Source organism: Elephas maximus, chromosome 19 (genome assembly GCF_024166365.1).
Source record: "Elephas maximus indicus isolate mEleMax1 chromosome 19, mEleMax1 primary haplotype, whole genome shotgun sequence".
NCBI lineage: Eukaryota > Metazoa > Chordata > Mammalia > Proboscidea > Elephantidae > Elephas > Elephas maximus.
Genome location: NC_064837.1, coordinates 52,961,803 through 52,978,713, shown reverse-complemented (window position 1 = coordinate 52,978,713; position 16,911 = coordinate 52,961,803). Strand labels below are relative to the sequence as shown.

At 41.1% G+C, this 16,911-nt stretch overlaps 2 protein-coding genes across 3 annotated transcripts in view; one reads left to right on the top strand and one right to left on the bottom strand.

Moving 5' to 3' along the window:
• STH (saitohin) overlaps nt 1–16,911 on the bottom strand; it is a 283,897-nt gene that overhangs the window by 62,117 nt on the left and 204,869 nt on the right.
• The window catches only part of KANSL1 (KAT8 regulatory NSL complex subunit 1), a 186,137-nt gene continuing 176,837 nt past the window's right edge, over nt 7,612–16,911 (top strand). For both annotated transcript variants that reach the window (XM_049861617.1, XM_049861615.1), the window contains exons 1-2: nt 7,612–7,641; nt 9,203–9,344. The gene's annotated coding sequence lies outside the window, so the exon portion shown is untranslated. The remainder of the gene's footprint in view (nt 7,642–9,202; nt 9,345–16,911) is intronic.

The window sequence follows — 16,911 nt, the reverse complement described above, 5'->3', positions numbered from 1 at the left end:
GTTAGTTAATAGATAAGAATTACTTTAGGTGAAGGGAAGGACGATACTCAATACACGGAAGGTCAGCTCAACTGGACTGGACCAAAAGCAAAGAAGTTCTCAGGATAAACTGAATGCTTCAAAGGTCAGCGGAGCAAGGGCAGAGGTTTGGGGACCATGGCTTAAGGGGACTTCTAAGTTAATTGGCAAAATAATTCTATTATGAAAACATTCTGCATCCCACTTTGAAGTGTGGCGTCTGGGTTCTTAAATGCTAAGAAGCGGCCATCTAAGATGCATCAATTGGTCTCAACCCACCTGGAGCAAAGGAGAATGAAAAACACCAAGGTCACAGGATAACTATGAGCCCAAGAGACAGAAAGGGCCACATAAACCAGAGACTTACATCATCCTGAGACCAGAAGAACTAGATGGTGCCCGGCCCAACCGATGACTGCCCTGACAGGGAACACAACAGAGAACCCCTGAGGGAGCAGGAGAACAGTGGGATGCAGACCCCAAATTCTCATAAAAAGACCAGACTTAATGGTCTGACTGAGAGTAGAAGAATACCGGCGGTCATGGTTCCCAAACCTTCTGTTGGTCCAGGACAGGAACCATTCCCGAAGACAACTCATTGGACATGGAAGGGACTAGACAATGGGTTGGAGAGAGTTGCTGGTGAAGAGTGAGCTACTTGTATCAGGTAGACACTTGAGACTGTGTTGGCATCTCCTGTCTGGAGGGGAGATAGGAGGGTAGAGTGGGTTAGAAACTGGTAAAATCTTCATGAAAGGAGAGACTGGAAGGAGGGAGAGGGCTAACTCATTAGGGAGAGAGTAAGTGGGAGTATGGAGTAAGGTGTATATAAGCTTATATGTGACAGACCGACTTGATTTGTAAACTTTCACTTAAAGCACAATAAAAATTATTAAAAAAAAATAAAGCTTTCTCCTTTCTTTTGTGGTCTGTCTTGTGATTTGTCAGGGTGTTTTTGTAATTCTAAGTTAGAAAAATTAAAAATTTAAGTATTTAGCCTGAATTTTACCATCCATCTTTATATTGTGCAATGCCAATTTTAAAGAGCTTTTAATTTGTATGTGGAATCACTGAAATTGTACAATTTGTAATTTGTAAGTTAAAAAAAATTTTTTTTATGTGTAAATGTATTTTGTTTTTGTCAGAACAGTGAAAATATTGCACAAAGCTAAGAGAAAACTATTTTGATTTCCTTTCTTGATATGTGCAGATTCTTCCAACTCTTTCTACCTTCAGCTTCCTTGAGTAAGGAAAGAAAAGCACTATGGGTTGCCTAATCTTTCTTTTCCTTCTATGTTTTTCTATTATTTTTGGCATAAATAGTTGGCTAATACATGGGAAAGCAGCCCTGGTGATGCGGTGGCTATGCATTCAGCTGCTAACCTAAAGGCTGGTGGTTGGAACCCACCAGTCGCTCCTCGGGAGAAAGATATAGCAGTCTTCTTCTAAAAGATTTACAGCTTTGGAAACCCTATGGGGCAGTTCTACTCTGTCCTGTGGGGTCACTGTGAGTGAGAATAGATTCGAGGGCAATGGCTTTTTTTTTTTTTTTTGGTTTAATATAAGGGAAGTAACACAATAAAGAAAGAGGGTTCCTTGGTCCCTCGTGTTTCTTAGAGCACCTTTGCCTTCCATCTGCGTTGGAACCAAGTTCTGGTCAGAATGGAAAGCATGGCCTCTCAGGGCTGTCAGTGGCTGTCCTATTCAGTCATAGATGTAACATGTTTACTTTGTACTCACTTTGAGGCTTGCTGGACTCTTGTGCATATGCATCATGGGCCTATCAGAATTCTGTGGACATGGGCATCGAAAATGCTATATGCAGAAGGGGTGGTGTGTGATAGTTAATTGTATGTGTCAGTTTGACTAGGCTATAGGATTGCTATGAGTAGAAATCCACTCAGCAACAATGGGTTGTTTTTTGGTTTAGGAGCTCTGGTGGCACAGTGGTTAAAGCGCTCGACTGAGAACTGAGAGGTTGGAGGTTTGAAATTACCAGCCGCTCTGCGGGAGAAAGATGTAGCATTCTGTTCCCCTAAAGATTTACAGCCTTGGAAACCCCATGGGACAGTTCTACTCTGTCCTATGAGACTTGACTCAATGGCAATGGGTTTGGTTTTTTTTTTTTGGCTTATGGTGGCCACTTGTACTTTGTTGGTGATTAACATTTATAATCAGTTGACTCTAAGTAAAAGAGACTACCCTTGATAATATGAGTGGGCCTCATTCAATCAACTGAAGGCCTTAAAAACCAAAACTGAGCTTTCCCAGAGAGGAAGGAATTCTGCCTCAAGTCTATAACATGTAGATCTTTCTTGTGAACTGAATCCTGTTCACCAAAAGTGTGTGTTGTAAATCCTTACCTCTCTGCCTGTGATTATAATACCATTTGGGAATGGGTTGTCTTTGTTGTGTTAATGAACACTTTCAGTTTAAGGTGTGTTTTTAAGTCAATCTTATTTGAGCAAGGAAGCAAGCAGAAATGGGGGAAGAAGGATGTCAAGCCACATGGGGATCTCCAAGGAACCAGAAAACAGAAGCTGAAGAGTAAAGACCTTTCCCCAGAGACAACAGAGAAAGAAAGCCTTCCTCTAGAGCTAAAAAAAAAAAAAAAAAAAGTCCCAAACCCACTGCTGTTGAGCCACCTTATAGGACAGGGTAGAACTGCCCCATAGAATTTCCGAACAGTGCCGAGTGGATTTGAACTGCTGACCTTTTGGTTAACAGCCATACCATTTAACCACTATGCCACCAGGGTTTCCACCCCTAGAGCTGGCTTCCTAAATTCAGACTTCTAGCCTCCTAAACTGTGAGAAAATAAATTTCTGTTTCTTAAAGCCACCAGCTTGAGGTATTTCTGTTACAGCAACAGTAGATAACTAAGACACTTCTGGAGTAACCAATCCTATAATGAAAGGCATTTAGGCTTTATTTTTCCCACCTTTTGCTCTAATACAATGTTAAAAAAAAACAAACAAGCAAACCAATAACTGTGTACATATAAAAACCAAAAAAACAAACCTATTGCTGTCAAGTCGATTTCAACTCATAGCGACCCTATAGGACAGAGCAGAAGTGCCCCATAGAGTTTCCAAAGAGTGCCTGATAGATTCGAACTGCCAACCTTTAGGTTAGCAGCTGTAGCTCTTAATTACTTACTATGCCACCAGGGTTTCCATGTATGTACAGAGTATCCCAAAAACTTGTGAGCAGAGAAAATATTTATTATAGGTTTTTTCATTTTATTTAATGTGCACTGACATAACTTTAATTATATTCTCTGGTTCAGATTCAATCCTTTTTCCTCATGAGCAACCTGTAATTATGAAATGAACAGCCCCATGTTTCCAAACTTTTCAGAGAGTATATCAGTAGGAAAATTTCCAGGACAATGCCTGCCACGTAGTAAGTGCTCAATAAAGATTTGGGGAAATGAATGAATAAGCCCCTAGAGGTGGAGTTGCTGAATTAAAGCACACAGGCATTTATAATTTGGTGGTCATGGCCCTGGTGCCTCAGTGGTTAAAGCAAATCTGCTGCTAACCAAACAGTGGAACCCACCAGCCACTCTGTAGGAGAAAGATGTGGAAGTCAGCTTCAGTAAAGATCACAGCCTTACAGATCCCATAGGGCTGTCTACTCTGTCTTAACAAGTCGTTACGAGTCGGAATCGACTCAAAAGCAGTGGGTATGGCTTAATTGCCCTCCACAGATATTGTAATGATTTATGCTTTTACCAGCCATACATAAAAATGCCTTTTTTCCTCACTCTGTTGCCAATACAACGTGTTAGCAGATATTATCTGTATTTGTTATCTGTTAGATGAAAATATATCTCAATGAAGTTTAAATGTGTGTCTTATTAGTGAAGCTGAGCATCTTTTCATTTGATTGAGAGCCATTTATATTTTCGTTTTTCAGAAATTTCTGACATACCCTTTGTCCACTTTTCTACTGAGATGTGTTTTTTTTTTTAATTAACTTTTATTGAGCTTCAAGTGAACGTTTACAAATCAAGTCAGACCGTCACATATAAGTTTATATACACCTTACTCCGTACTCCCACTTGCTCTCCCCCTGAGTCAGCCCTTGCAGTCTCTCCTTTCGAGACAATTTTGCCTGCTGAGATGTGTTTTTTTAAAAAACATTTTTATTGTGGAATATATATACAAAAACTTTTTTGTGTTTGCACATATGTAACACTTTAAAAATAAATAGTTCGAGAGCCAATACTTGTGTACCCACTGTGGTTAAAAAAAAAAAAACAACAACACTGCCAGCCACTTAGAATGCGCACCCTCACCCCCATCAACTGCAATTCCCTCTGTCCCCTGCTGCCGACTCTCCTGACTTTTATGGTGTTCTCTTCCTTGCTTTTTCTTACAATTTTACCACCTACCTTTGCCTATTTTTGAACTTTATGTAAATGGAATCATATCGTGTATGTGTGTATATCTATACACATTTATATTCATATATACGTATATATATTCTTCTGTATTTTGTATGTGTGTGTTCCATACTACCTTTGTAAAAATTAACCCATGTTGTTGAGCATAATCATAGTTTGTTCATTTTTATTGGACGAATATACCACAATTTATGCATTTTACACTTAGGTAGACATTTGAGATATTTCCAGTTTTGGGCAATGAGGAACAACACTGCTATGAACATTGTCATACAGTAATTCTGACACTTTAAAGTATGCATTTCCTTAGAATATAGGTCTAGGAGTGGGATTGCTGGGACATAGGATATGCATATCTTAAATTTATTGGATCATATGAAAGTCTTTTCCAAAGTGGCAGTACCAGTGTACACTGCCACCAGCAGCGTATGAGGATTGCACTTCTTTATTGATTGGTCTGTAGGAGGTCTTTACATAAAGCATTATGGAAATTAGCCCTTTTGTAATACGAATAGCAAAAATAATTTTTTTTTTCCCGAGTTTACAATCCCTTTAAAGAGGCACTGATGTTCTTCTCCCTGGAGGAATGTAAATATAACTGGAAGAAATGGAATATTCCAATTTTGCAACATTTAAATGAAAAACAAGTGTTCTGAGTTAACCTTATTGTTCTTAATTTGCTATTGTACATGTCATTAATATGAATAATCATACTAGCAATATTCATGGAATGCCCTGGAATACAAGATGCCAAATACAATAATGACAGTTGAAAGTTGAGTGTTTAGCCTGTGTCAGGCACTGGTTAAAACTGTTACGTGTATTAACTCTTTTAATCCTCACAACAAACCTAGAAGGTAGATGCTATTTTTTGCCCCATTTTATAGATATATAAAAAAAGGAGCTAGTTTGAAGCTGTTCTTCTAGATCTGATTTAAGCTGCGTTAACGAACTCAAAAAAGACTCATAACGGATAAAGATGTTCTCTTTTTATAATATGTGTTTTTTTTCTTAGGAATGAATGTTGCCGCATCCTGGGTTTCTTTTCCCCATTGTCTCAGATCTGCAATATACTTCATAGTTTTCTCTTTTTTCTTGGAAGGAAGACAAGGTATATATATCTCTCTTCAAGCCGCACTCATAATCCTTTGTCTTCTGTGTCACAGGCCAGACTGGAAATCAGAGTGCTTGGGGCCTGTGGGAATGGGGGGAGACAAGGATTAGGGATGAAGGTGGGGACTCACTCTGGTATGGGTGTGTGGAGGATGGGGAGGATGATCTTTTAAGGGTAGGGTTTCTTAATCCGTGGTCCACAGTTTAGGGAGTCCATGAATTTGAATAGATGGAAAAATCTTCATTTTTACTAAAGTGAACAAATTTAGTATTTTCTTCAGTTGTGCATGTAGACAACAAACCATAGCAGTATTAGCACTACCTGTGATCTTGTCACCAAAATAAATCACAGATATTTTCATATTGTATTATAGTTGTTGCAGATATCTTGAAATATTATTTATGCTCATTTAAAAACCAAAAAAAACAAAAAACAAACAAAAAAAAACCACTGCCATTGAGCCGATTCCGGCTCATAGCAGCCCTATAGGACAGAGTAGAACTGCCTCATGGAGTTTCCAAGGAGTGCCTGGTGGATTCGAACTGCTGACCTTTTGGTTAGCAGCCGTAGCTCTTAAACACTACACCAGCTCAAAATTATCATGGTCATTAGATCTGCCATTAGCTTTTATTATTTAATATATTGATAAAAAGTATGTATTACTATATCACACTTTAAAAATATTTTGATAACTATATTTCAATATTTGGTGTCTCATGAATTCTTATGTATATTTTTTATGCACTTAAAAACATTGTTCTGAGACCAAAGGGTCCATATGTTTCACCAGATTGCCAAGGGGGTCCATGGCATAAAAAAGTTAAGAACCCCTGCTTTATGGGTATTTTTTTTGGCTTTCATTCTTACTGTCACAGGGTTACCAAAGCCTGAAGAGGATCACTGAAGAGAGCTTCAAGATCTGTGAGCTTCTCATAGATTTTATTATCCTGTTTTTCCAGAGGCCCTTTCTCCCTTAACTTTCACAACTCTTCCATATTCTGTTTCTCTTACCTCACTGACCCTCTGTTTCTTTTCCAAATGTCTGACTTTAACTGTTGGGTATCTTTTTATACTTTGGTGAGTTTATCCATCAGCATGTCATTGACCACTATATTTAGGCAGAGAACCCTAAATCTCTAGTTCAGATTGCTCACCCTTTTGTAAATTCCTTAACTCCAAGTGCCTCTGGACACCTCCACTTGGTTTTACTGCTTCTATCTGGAACCGAACATATTAATAACTAAGTTCCTCCCCAAATCTGTATCTTGTCCCAATTTTCCTGAACAACCACCTTGCCTGTTCCCCTGATTTTGCGATCATAGAATTATTTAAAAATTTAAATCAGTTTTTTAAAATTGGTAATCTTTGTGAATAGCACAAAAATCAGGATATGCAGTGAAAAATATAAGTCTTTCTCCCACCTGGTTCCGCAGGCACTCAGTTCCCCTCCTAGAAGGTAACCACTGTTACCAGATCTTAGAGTGATTTTGGATTCCTTTTTATAGGGGCTATATCTCAAGTCCTCTGTCTCAGAGATGTGTGCCCTTTTCTCTCCAGGCCCTCATGACCTTATATTTTGTTAACTATACATATGTATATAAATATTTATATGTGTATATGCAGTGGGTTTATATGTTTATATACATGTATAAAATCTCTCCCTGTGGCTTTCCGGCCTCGAGTTTTCATCACGTCGCTTCCTGGATGAAAAATCTACCGGGGTGGGGGGCAGGGGCTGGGGGTGATGGAGAAGAGGACAGAGAGGGGACTTAGGTAGGGGGTCAGAGTGGCAGACGGTTGGGAAGCTCGACAGGGATTCCCTTAGCCTATTCTTCCCACCTCAGGCCCCTTTCCAGTCCCCTAGTCCAAAAGCCTCCAGTTTCCAAGAGCTGAGGCAGAGACAGAGACAGAGAGATATACAGAGACAGAGACGCCGAGGCACCAGCATCCCTCTCCCCCTTCCGTCCAGCCCCGCCGCTCTGACGGACACCCGCCATCAGCCAATGGCGCCCACGATGTGTCCCGGAAGGGCCAATGAGAGACGGAGGAGGGCGAAAGATTCCCCGCCCCCACTTCTAGGCTTGGTTGAGCCGTGCAGGTAGGTCCGGGGCTGGGGGAGCTGCCGTTGGCACTGGTGCCCAGGGGGGTGGGGGCACGAGTGGGTAGGGGTGATGGTGGGGAAGGGGAGGCGGCCCCGACGGGGAGAGCCCGAGGGGGCGGCCCGGCCAGGAGGCGGGGAGCCGAAGGGCCCTGGGAGCGGGCGCCGCCGAGGGCCCTGGAAGCGGCTGGGCTGGGGGAGTGGGGACGCGTGTGTGGGGCACACGGACCCCCGCCCTGCGCCCACCCTCAGGACTGGGCCGCGGGTCGCTGGCCGAGTGGCAGGGGAGCCTGGCTGACCGGGGGGCAGGCCGGAGCCGGGGGCAGGGGCGCCGAGCTGAGCCCAGGGCGCCAGGCCGAGCCGAGGTGGGACGGACCGACGCGGAGAGGAAGGGAAGCTGCATCCCGCGGGCCGCCCCTCCAGAAGCGAGCTGGGGAAACGGCCGGCCGCCGGTTCCCCCACCTTGAGCTCACTCCTCCCTATTCCCCCACCCCAACAATGGGTATGGGGCAGGAGGAGTCGCCCCACTGCGGGGAGGTGGGGGGGGGATTCGGTTTGGGACAAGGGTCCAAGTTGGGGGGAGGGGTGGGAACTCGGGCTCTCCCTTTTCTTTCCCCTCCTGGCTTCGAATGTGGGGATCTTGGAGGGGCGTATTAAACATACCTGAGACTTGGGGCAAGAGTCAAACTGCAGGCCCCCCCCCCCCCGCCAAAAAAAAAAATCCGATGAGCGGTGAGGAAAGTGATGCCATTTCTTCAAAGCCAGAGTGACAAACACGTACCAAGAACAAATCCACTCCAGAGGTTTTTATTTTATTTTTTATTAAAAAACGGGGATACTTTCGTCTTAGATTTTTCGAAATATATTTTAAAGAGGTGGGTGCTGTCATTTTTGTCCCTACTCGGGCCAGCCTCCATTTTAAGCTAAGCAGTAACTGGTTAAGCTGGAATTACATTCAGGCCTAGGACTTAAACAAGGATCCTACAAGAGGTCATTTAGTCCATCCTCCTGCCGCCAGGCAAAATTGTCTCCCTCCCATCATCAAAATTAAGTTGTTTGGTAGATTTTTAAAGATCTCTGGGGAAGAGGAGTCTTTTCCTTGATTGTAGTATTTTAGTCAAGAGATTTTATTTTTCAGTAGAATCAGCTCTGAAACTTAATTTAAGCCTAATAAAACTCAGAGAGGTTTTAATTTACAAAATAAAATTTAAGTGTGGTAAGGGGCTTGTAAACAACAACAACAACAACAAAAAACACAAATTATCTTTCAGTAGTGTTTATGAAGTGCCCGGGATAATCATTTTTCTCTCTGGGATTTTGGTTTTCTAATTCTTGATAAACAACAACAACAAAATGTTTTACTTATTTTATCTAGGATATGTGTATATGTACAGATAGATACATAAACCTACACATTTGCCCTTTCCAAAAGGAGACTGACTGTTTTGTACATCTTTTAGGATGGTGACGCAAGTAGTACTTCAAATCTCTGTCCTGGTAGCTTAAACTATTTGCTTATTGATTTATTTTTTTTAGTCTAAATGTAAGTTCTCTCTTTCAGATAACTTCTTGAAACAAAAAATTTTCCTACCTGCTCATACTTGGTGACTTCAAGGGAATTACTAAGACTCCCTTCTTGCTCATTTCTGAGTATTGTCTGAACTATTCCTGACACTATGAATGCTATTTGGATGCCTCTTAAGGTAAGACATGTTATTTTTTTCATTAATGGCCTCATTTATTTTCTTTAGAATTGAGAACATTTTACTTCTTGAATTTGTTATTCAGCTCTTTACCTGGCACTCCTCTCCCCTCAAAAATTATTGTGTTTGCCTTCTAGGAACTGATTGGTCACTCCCTTTGTATTGCTACTGGTCTTGATTACTGGTGTTAAAATGTTGATGAAGTCCTCAGATTAACTTCCATTATAATGGTTTGTTCAATATTTTAGTTTTAATTATGACAACCCACATAGTTGTAAAATTCTGTTCCATTCCCAGCAGGATGAGCTGGCAATTCAGACATCGAGGTCCACTCTCAAACAGGTGCTTGAGAGTCATAGGTACTAGGGTGTGTCCCACTCTTGCAAATCAGCTGATTCATGTATTGCAAAAGGTGTTTCATTAACCATTGGTTTATTCTGAAACTTTATATAGTATATTAGAACATTCTAAGACTTGCTGGTCTACGTGGACAGCTCTTTTGGAGTGTACGCCTTCTGCTCCCTAGCTTTCTGCATGAAATTTTATGCTGTTTTTCTCAACAGGTAGCATTTTGTGTCAAGTTTCATCTCATGGGGTAAATGCTATTTGGACAGTGTGGGCAGAATGGTCTTCAGGTGAAAACACTCGTTGGTGTGGTTGTTCTCCACTGTCCCTTGCCTCTTTCCCACCCTTTGTGTATAGATGGCTAAAGTATTGTCCATTAAGGCTAAGCAGAGGGCAAAGCCTAAGACGTGGGGAGGAAGGACAGAGAAAAAGATAAGGAGTGATGGAGGTCCTCCACCAGTGTCCCCAGATGGCACAGGTTGCCTTCCCTGGAGCTTGATGCTAGTATAGTTAAGATCATTGTATAGTAATCTGCCTGTGGAATTCCAGGTTGATGCAGTAGGTAAATCACAGTATAAGGCAGTGTCTGTACCCTAAATATTTGGACTTGTGGAAAATCTTTAGGTAATGTAGACTGAGTGCTCATTTTCATTTATGTTCCAGCTGCTATTGGTGGATAATGAGTGCCTGTATTAGTATGAAAAAAGCCAAAGTGGCATAGTTTTTCCAGCCATTCTCTCTGTAGAGTTGGAGGGTTTGCATGGGGAGCCCAGCCAGAAGTCCTGAACCATAGTAATTGCAGGATCTTATTGTACAAGAATGTTTGTTTCTCTTCGGTACCACGTGTTTAGTGCCAGTACCTGGCATCCTCTGTGCTCTTTGGGAAGCAGACGGAAATATCAATGGCTACTAGTTCCCTAGAAACTTAAGGAAATTGGTATCAATATATATATTGAATTTCATTTTAATCACTTTGGTCTTAATTAGTGTATTAGGTATACACAGGTCTGCTTTTTTAAGATATACGATGTTTGAGATTGTACATCTAAATGTCTCTGAATTTGGGAGTGTTATAAATAATATAGTTCCACAGTTGCCCTGAAGCTGTACCAAAGGCCTGTGGCATGGCAGGAATACAAAACATAAGCAGTGCTTCATACTGTGTGAATTACCACCTGTTAACTACTTAAGAATGTAGTTATGTGGCTGCCGTAATTTATTTTCTCTACCAGTCTTTTGATCAGTGAAAGACGCCTAAGTTTAAACAAATCTTTTATTTGCTAATATTTTCCTCCTAATTTTATTACTTAAAAAACTTAAAAACAGTAATGTTTGATCTGGACACGGAAGAAAAGCTTTTATTTTTGGGGTGGGAGGGAAGGATAACATTGAATTTTGCAGGCTGGAGGACAAAAGGAGAGAAAGGAAATTTTATTCTCTCTTTCAGTTGTGAAAATTGTTAAGACGTTTCTAAGATGTACGTTCAGGTTAGAGCTATTCATTTTTAAGTGAAAAGAAATGATAGGTTAATTAAAATGTATACTTTGAAGCCAAAATGTTCAACTTATGTAGTTCTTTGCTTTTGATTATCTTATTTCAGGATGAACTTTGTAGTTCTGTCAGGAATTAAATGTTAGACCAGAGTATGTGGTTGTTTCCATGGTTATAGAAAATACTGCCCATATTCACCGTCGTTACAACTGAAGTACCAAAGGAAGCATAAGTACTAAAATACCAAAGGAAAAATAACTTCAAATCAAAAACTCAGTCAAGGCACTCTCATAATTAGAAGTTCCCATGGAAACGATTATTTATTCTTTTCTCTCTATATCACGGGTCTACATCTTTTTTTAAACCTGAATATTGGCAGTCATGACTAAGCAATATCAATGATGCTTCCATGTCCAACTTTTAGGGCTAGGGCATGGATGAGATGGAAGAGGAGTGGGAAAGAAGAAATGAAGATGGGGAGAAGCAGAGAAGAGGTGTATGGTCTTTGATGTATGACATAGTACCACCCTCGTCTCAGGTCGCTCTTAGGGACTGCTGGTTGCATTGTGTGCTAGACTGAACTATGATGAAAGCAAGTCAAAAGCTTTTTTGACAAGCAAGAGGACAGAATTAAAACATAATTCGATATGATATGGAAAATCTCCAAGTTAGACTGTTAAGGGATCCAGAACAGTGTGTTTGATCTTACCTTTTGTGTTTTAAAAAAAGAGAAGGAATAAGAGAATTTTTATTATCTTGTCTATGCATTAAAAAAACCCCAAAAACCTTAGAAGAATAACAAGAAAATGGTAACATTGGTTACCTGTTGAGTCTGGGAACTGGACAGGGAGATGACAGGACAGGCTGGGAAGGAGACTTCTCACCATGTCTTTTTATACAGTCTGGTATTTGTATCGTGTAACTCTATTATCCTTTCAAAAAAATTAAATACAAAATTAAAAAAATAATATAATAAAAAATTGAAAATAGCATCTCAGTCATCATATTTTTTTTTCTTCTGTGTCTAGAAGGGACACGTACACAAAGAGTCCCATAATCTAGGACCCATGTTCTCTTGGGATCTTGAAAAATTTTGAATTTATAGTTGTATATTTCTCGTATTGAACTGCAAGGTCAGGCATTCAAAAATTTCACTGGCTCTTAAAGTTTTAGTAGAAAAAGATCTTCATTGTTCTTTCCTTCAAGTTGGCAGTTATCTATACTGTTGCATTCTTGGCTGTGTGATCTTGGCTGAGTTTCTTAATCTCTGTGAGATTCTGGGTCCTCTTTTGTACTGGAAATAACACTTCAGAAGATTGTTGTGTGCATTTTATCTGTAAAGAGCACAGTGTCGTGTCTGGCTTAGTGAATGACTACTGTTAGCATAATTATTACTAGTGGTGATGCCTAGTGGTAAGAGTGTGCACTCTAGCTGTGTGATATTGGGGGAATTTCTTAATCACTCAGAGCCTTGGTATCCTCATCTGTAAAAAGAGTATAGTTATAGTACTTAGCTCCTAGGGTAGACTGTGTAAGGATTAAATGACCTTATTGATGAAAAGTGCATAGAATGGTCCTGGAAAGTAGTACACACTCAATAAACGTGAGCTGCTAATTTTCTTCCTGACACCCAATAGCCGTTCTTTTGAGTCCCACAGACTTATGTCACTCAGCATGGGTGGTAGACCCACAACACCTATACCAAAAACCAAACCAAACCAAACCCAGCGCCGTGAAGTTGATCCCGACTTATAGTGACCCTATAGGACGGAGTAGAACTGCCCTGTAGGGTTTCCATGGAGCGCCTAGAGGATTCGAACTGCCGACCCTTTGGTTAGCAGCTGTAGCACTTAACCACTACGCCACCAGGGTTTCCACAACACCTATAGATAGGAAAATGAAAATTTGGGTACAAATTGGTAACGTGACTTAAAGAGTTAGATTATTTAGGCTTTTTATGCATTTATCTTTAATGTGTATAGATTTCTGGTGGCACAGTGGTTAAGAGCTATGGCTGCTAACCAGAAGATCAGCAGTTTGAATCTACCAGCCGCTCCTTGGAAACTCTATGGGGCATTTCTACTCTGTCCTATGAAGTTGGTTGGAGTCCGAATTTGGTGTATATATGTATATATATACACACACGTATATATATAAATATATATATACGTATATGTGTGTGTATATATAACACATAATATATGTATGTTTGAAACTTTAGGTGAGGGTATTTTTATTTTCTAATTTTTAGCTACTGTACTAAAGTTCTGATTTGAAAAGTTAAGGTTAAGATACAGTCTTGCCCTCCATGTTTCATCCTTTGTGGGGATTGATGGAACCTTGGGATCTCCTGGACCTGTGAGAATTAGGCCCTGGTATTTTTTTTTTTTTTTAATCTATCTTTAGGGGGTTGGGAGGTAAGAACACCCAGTATATGGGATTAACACCCTCTTCCCTGTGTGAATAAAGAGATGTAGTCAATCAGATGCCATATATGAAGAAGTTGGCAGTGGTTATTCCCCAACACTTTGCTTCAAACTGTCATTTTTGGGGTAGACAGCATGGACCACCCCAGAAATAGCAAGACCTTGAGGAAGTTCCCCTCCTGCCTTGGCTGATTTGGCCAGCTCTGTTTCCATTCCTCTTTTGGTGGCTTCTGTTTGCCTTTAGGGTAAAGTTCAAACTTTTTAACATAGAACATCTTTTCTGTTTTGTTTTTAAACCTTATTCTTCCCCACTGGCCTGTATGGGCCTTTCTTTCATAGTTTCCTCTCCTAAAGTTGGGTGTTAAGACTTTAAAAAGTTACCATTTAGGTGAAAGTCTTTCTAAAAGGTATTACGTGATTCCTTCCTCCTTAAAGAAACACCCTGTACAAAAATTTTACCTTTTAATAAGAATTCAGAATTATTGAAGATCCTCATTATACTTGTCAGTCGCTGTGCTGTGCTGAAAATAATGTGCCTTTGGAGCCCTCGTGGCTTAGTGATTAAGAACTCAGCTGCTAACCAAAAGGTTGGCAGTTCAAATCCACCAGCCTCTCCTTGGAAACCCTGTGGGGCAGTGCTACTCTGTCTATAGGATTGTTATGAGTCGGAATCCACTTGCTGGCAGCGGGGTTTTTTTTTTTTTTTTGGAGACTATACAAATGTATTAGTGGGTTAGTGGGGGTGGGGGGTTAGTGGGTAGTTTGTACCTATCACATACTCTTGGGCTTTTGTCTATATGCTTTGTCGGTTATTACCTATTTCCATGATCTCCTACCTTAGCATCAGTCTGTAACTGTCCTTGTTCCGGGCTCCATCAGCTCTCCCTCCTATTTTAATGCTTTCTTTCTGTGGTATGCTAAGATACCAGCATATACAATCTAGATATAAGCTTAGGAGCCCTGATGGTGCAGTGGTTAAAGGGCTCGACTGCTAACTGAAAGGTCAGCGGTACCTGCACACCAGCCACTCTGCAGGAGAAGGATGTGGCAGCCTGTTTATGTAAAGATAGAAGCTTTTATAAACCATTTGCCAGAATAAATAGATGGTTTAGTGATGGCTGGAGGGACTTGTACTATGCAAAATGATGTGTCCTTGCTGGTGTGCATTTTGTGGAGAGGAGGGGTCCATTGCTTTCGTCACATTTTTACAGTCTTCTAGGACTGCTGTAAATAAACAGGTGTTATGAAATTGTTTTGTCAGTTGTTGTCAGAAGCTAGTTCGCAAATTCCTTCTCCTGTCTCCCTATTCCGAAGTTGGTTATGTTGGGTAATTGGACTGTGGGAAGAGGGCCATTCAGCTAGCTAGGCTAGAGAGAGTGCAGACCAGGCCAAGCTTAGCAGCAGAGTGGTGGTGGGGGCGGGGTATGGAGTGAGGGAGGTATCAGGTAACAGACACAGGAAGAGCCAGCTCTGGGTATTGTTGGCTGGTTTGCTGCACAGAACGAAGGGAATACCTGCAGTAAGTTCTGGAGGGTTAGAGAATATATTCAGATACTTGATTTGAAGAAACTGGAAAAAAAAATTACCTTTTGAAAAAATGTTTTTTATTCTGAACAGTCTAGTGATTTTAGTTTTTGCTAGATTTTTTTTTTTCTTCCTTAGAGACATCTTATGAAATTTTTGCAACCTAGATCATAATGGTGGTGACAGTGGTCCCTTCTGGCCCCTTGTCTTCATTTTGGAGAGGTAGTGTAGCAGAGGGATTCAGAACATGGACTCTGGAGCCAAATTCCTGGATTTGAATTCCAACTCTGTTATTTATACATAACCTTGGGAAAGTCATTTGACCTCTTTGTGCCTCAGTTACCTCATCTGTAAAATGGAGAAAATAAAGTACCTACCTCATAGAGCTATTGTGAGAAGGAAATGAGTTAATACATGTAAAGCAGGTAGAAGACTGGCTGGCAAACAATAAAGTGCATATGAGTGCTTGCTAGTTCCATCATCATCATCATCTCTGGCTTCTCTTTTGTGGTTTTCTTCCAGACTTTCTTCCTTTTTTACCCTTAAAACATCAGTATCTGCCCTGCTTTAGCCCTCTCTTCTCTCACCTCTGCATTCCTGGGGGATATCATTTAATTTTGTGCCTCACTTGGCATCCATATGCCCATGATTTTCCCATGTGTTTTTTTCCAGCCCTGAATGGTCTCCTGATCTTCAGTGCCATATACACAGCTGCCTCCTGGACGTCTCCACTTGGCTCTCTCATGAGCGTTTCAAAATGATCTTATTATGTACTTCCCAAGTCCAACCGCCTCCTATTTTCATATCTCAGTGAGTGGCACCATCACCCACTCAGTCATTCAAGTCAGGGACTTAGGAGACCTCCGGATTTCTTTTTGTGCTGTGTTAGTCACCACGTTCTTGAGACCCTAGCTCATAATGTTCCCTTAGTCACCCCCGCTTCTCCCTTCTGAGTTCAACTGTTTATCACCCTCTGCCTTCCTGACTTTCAGTCACTTTCTAATTATTCCCCTTGCCTGCCTTCTGTCTTTTAAGTTGCTGCTGGAGTGATCCTTATAAAATGCAGATCTCATCATATGATCATATGATTATACCCCCCTTCCCCACGGAAGACCTAGTTTTCGGGATAAATTTCAAATACCTTTGTCAAGTGCCCAGACCCTTGGTGATGTGCCCCTGCCAGATCATCTCCTCCACTCCTTTCTGAGCACCCTGCACTCAACGGTGCTGTTCCTCGTGTGCACACTCTTGTTCCTTGCCTCTGGGCATTTCCTCAGTTGCCTTTGCTTAAAATTTTAAAATGGCCTCCACCTTGTCCTGGAGACTCACTGCCCTAGTTCTTTAGTGTCAGTGATGATAATGACAGCAACAACAACAGTAGCTGACACTGAGAGCTTCCTACATGCTCAGGCATTGTTTCTGTGTGTGTGTGTGTGTGTGTGTGTGTGTGCGCAACTAGTGTTATTCTATTGTGCAATGATTGTTGGTTTGCTTCTCTCTCACCCCAGCGACTCTCTGAGCTCCTTAGATTAGGGGCTGTGTCTTGTCTTTTATCTTCACTGCTTCCCGTAGAATGGCACTTAGGAAGCATGTGTTGAATGAATGGCCAAAGGACTACATTGCCCGACTTAGAAAGTGCATCTTGAGGAGGATACCAGGGGAAAACCTGAATTAATCACATCCATTTGCCAATCCTGGCCCTATGCTGATAAGCATGAGCAGTTTTGGAATAAGGATGACCAAGAGGTGGTGGTGGTGGTGGTGGTCTTTTAAAAACCTTC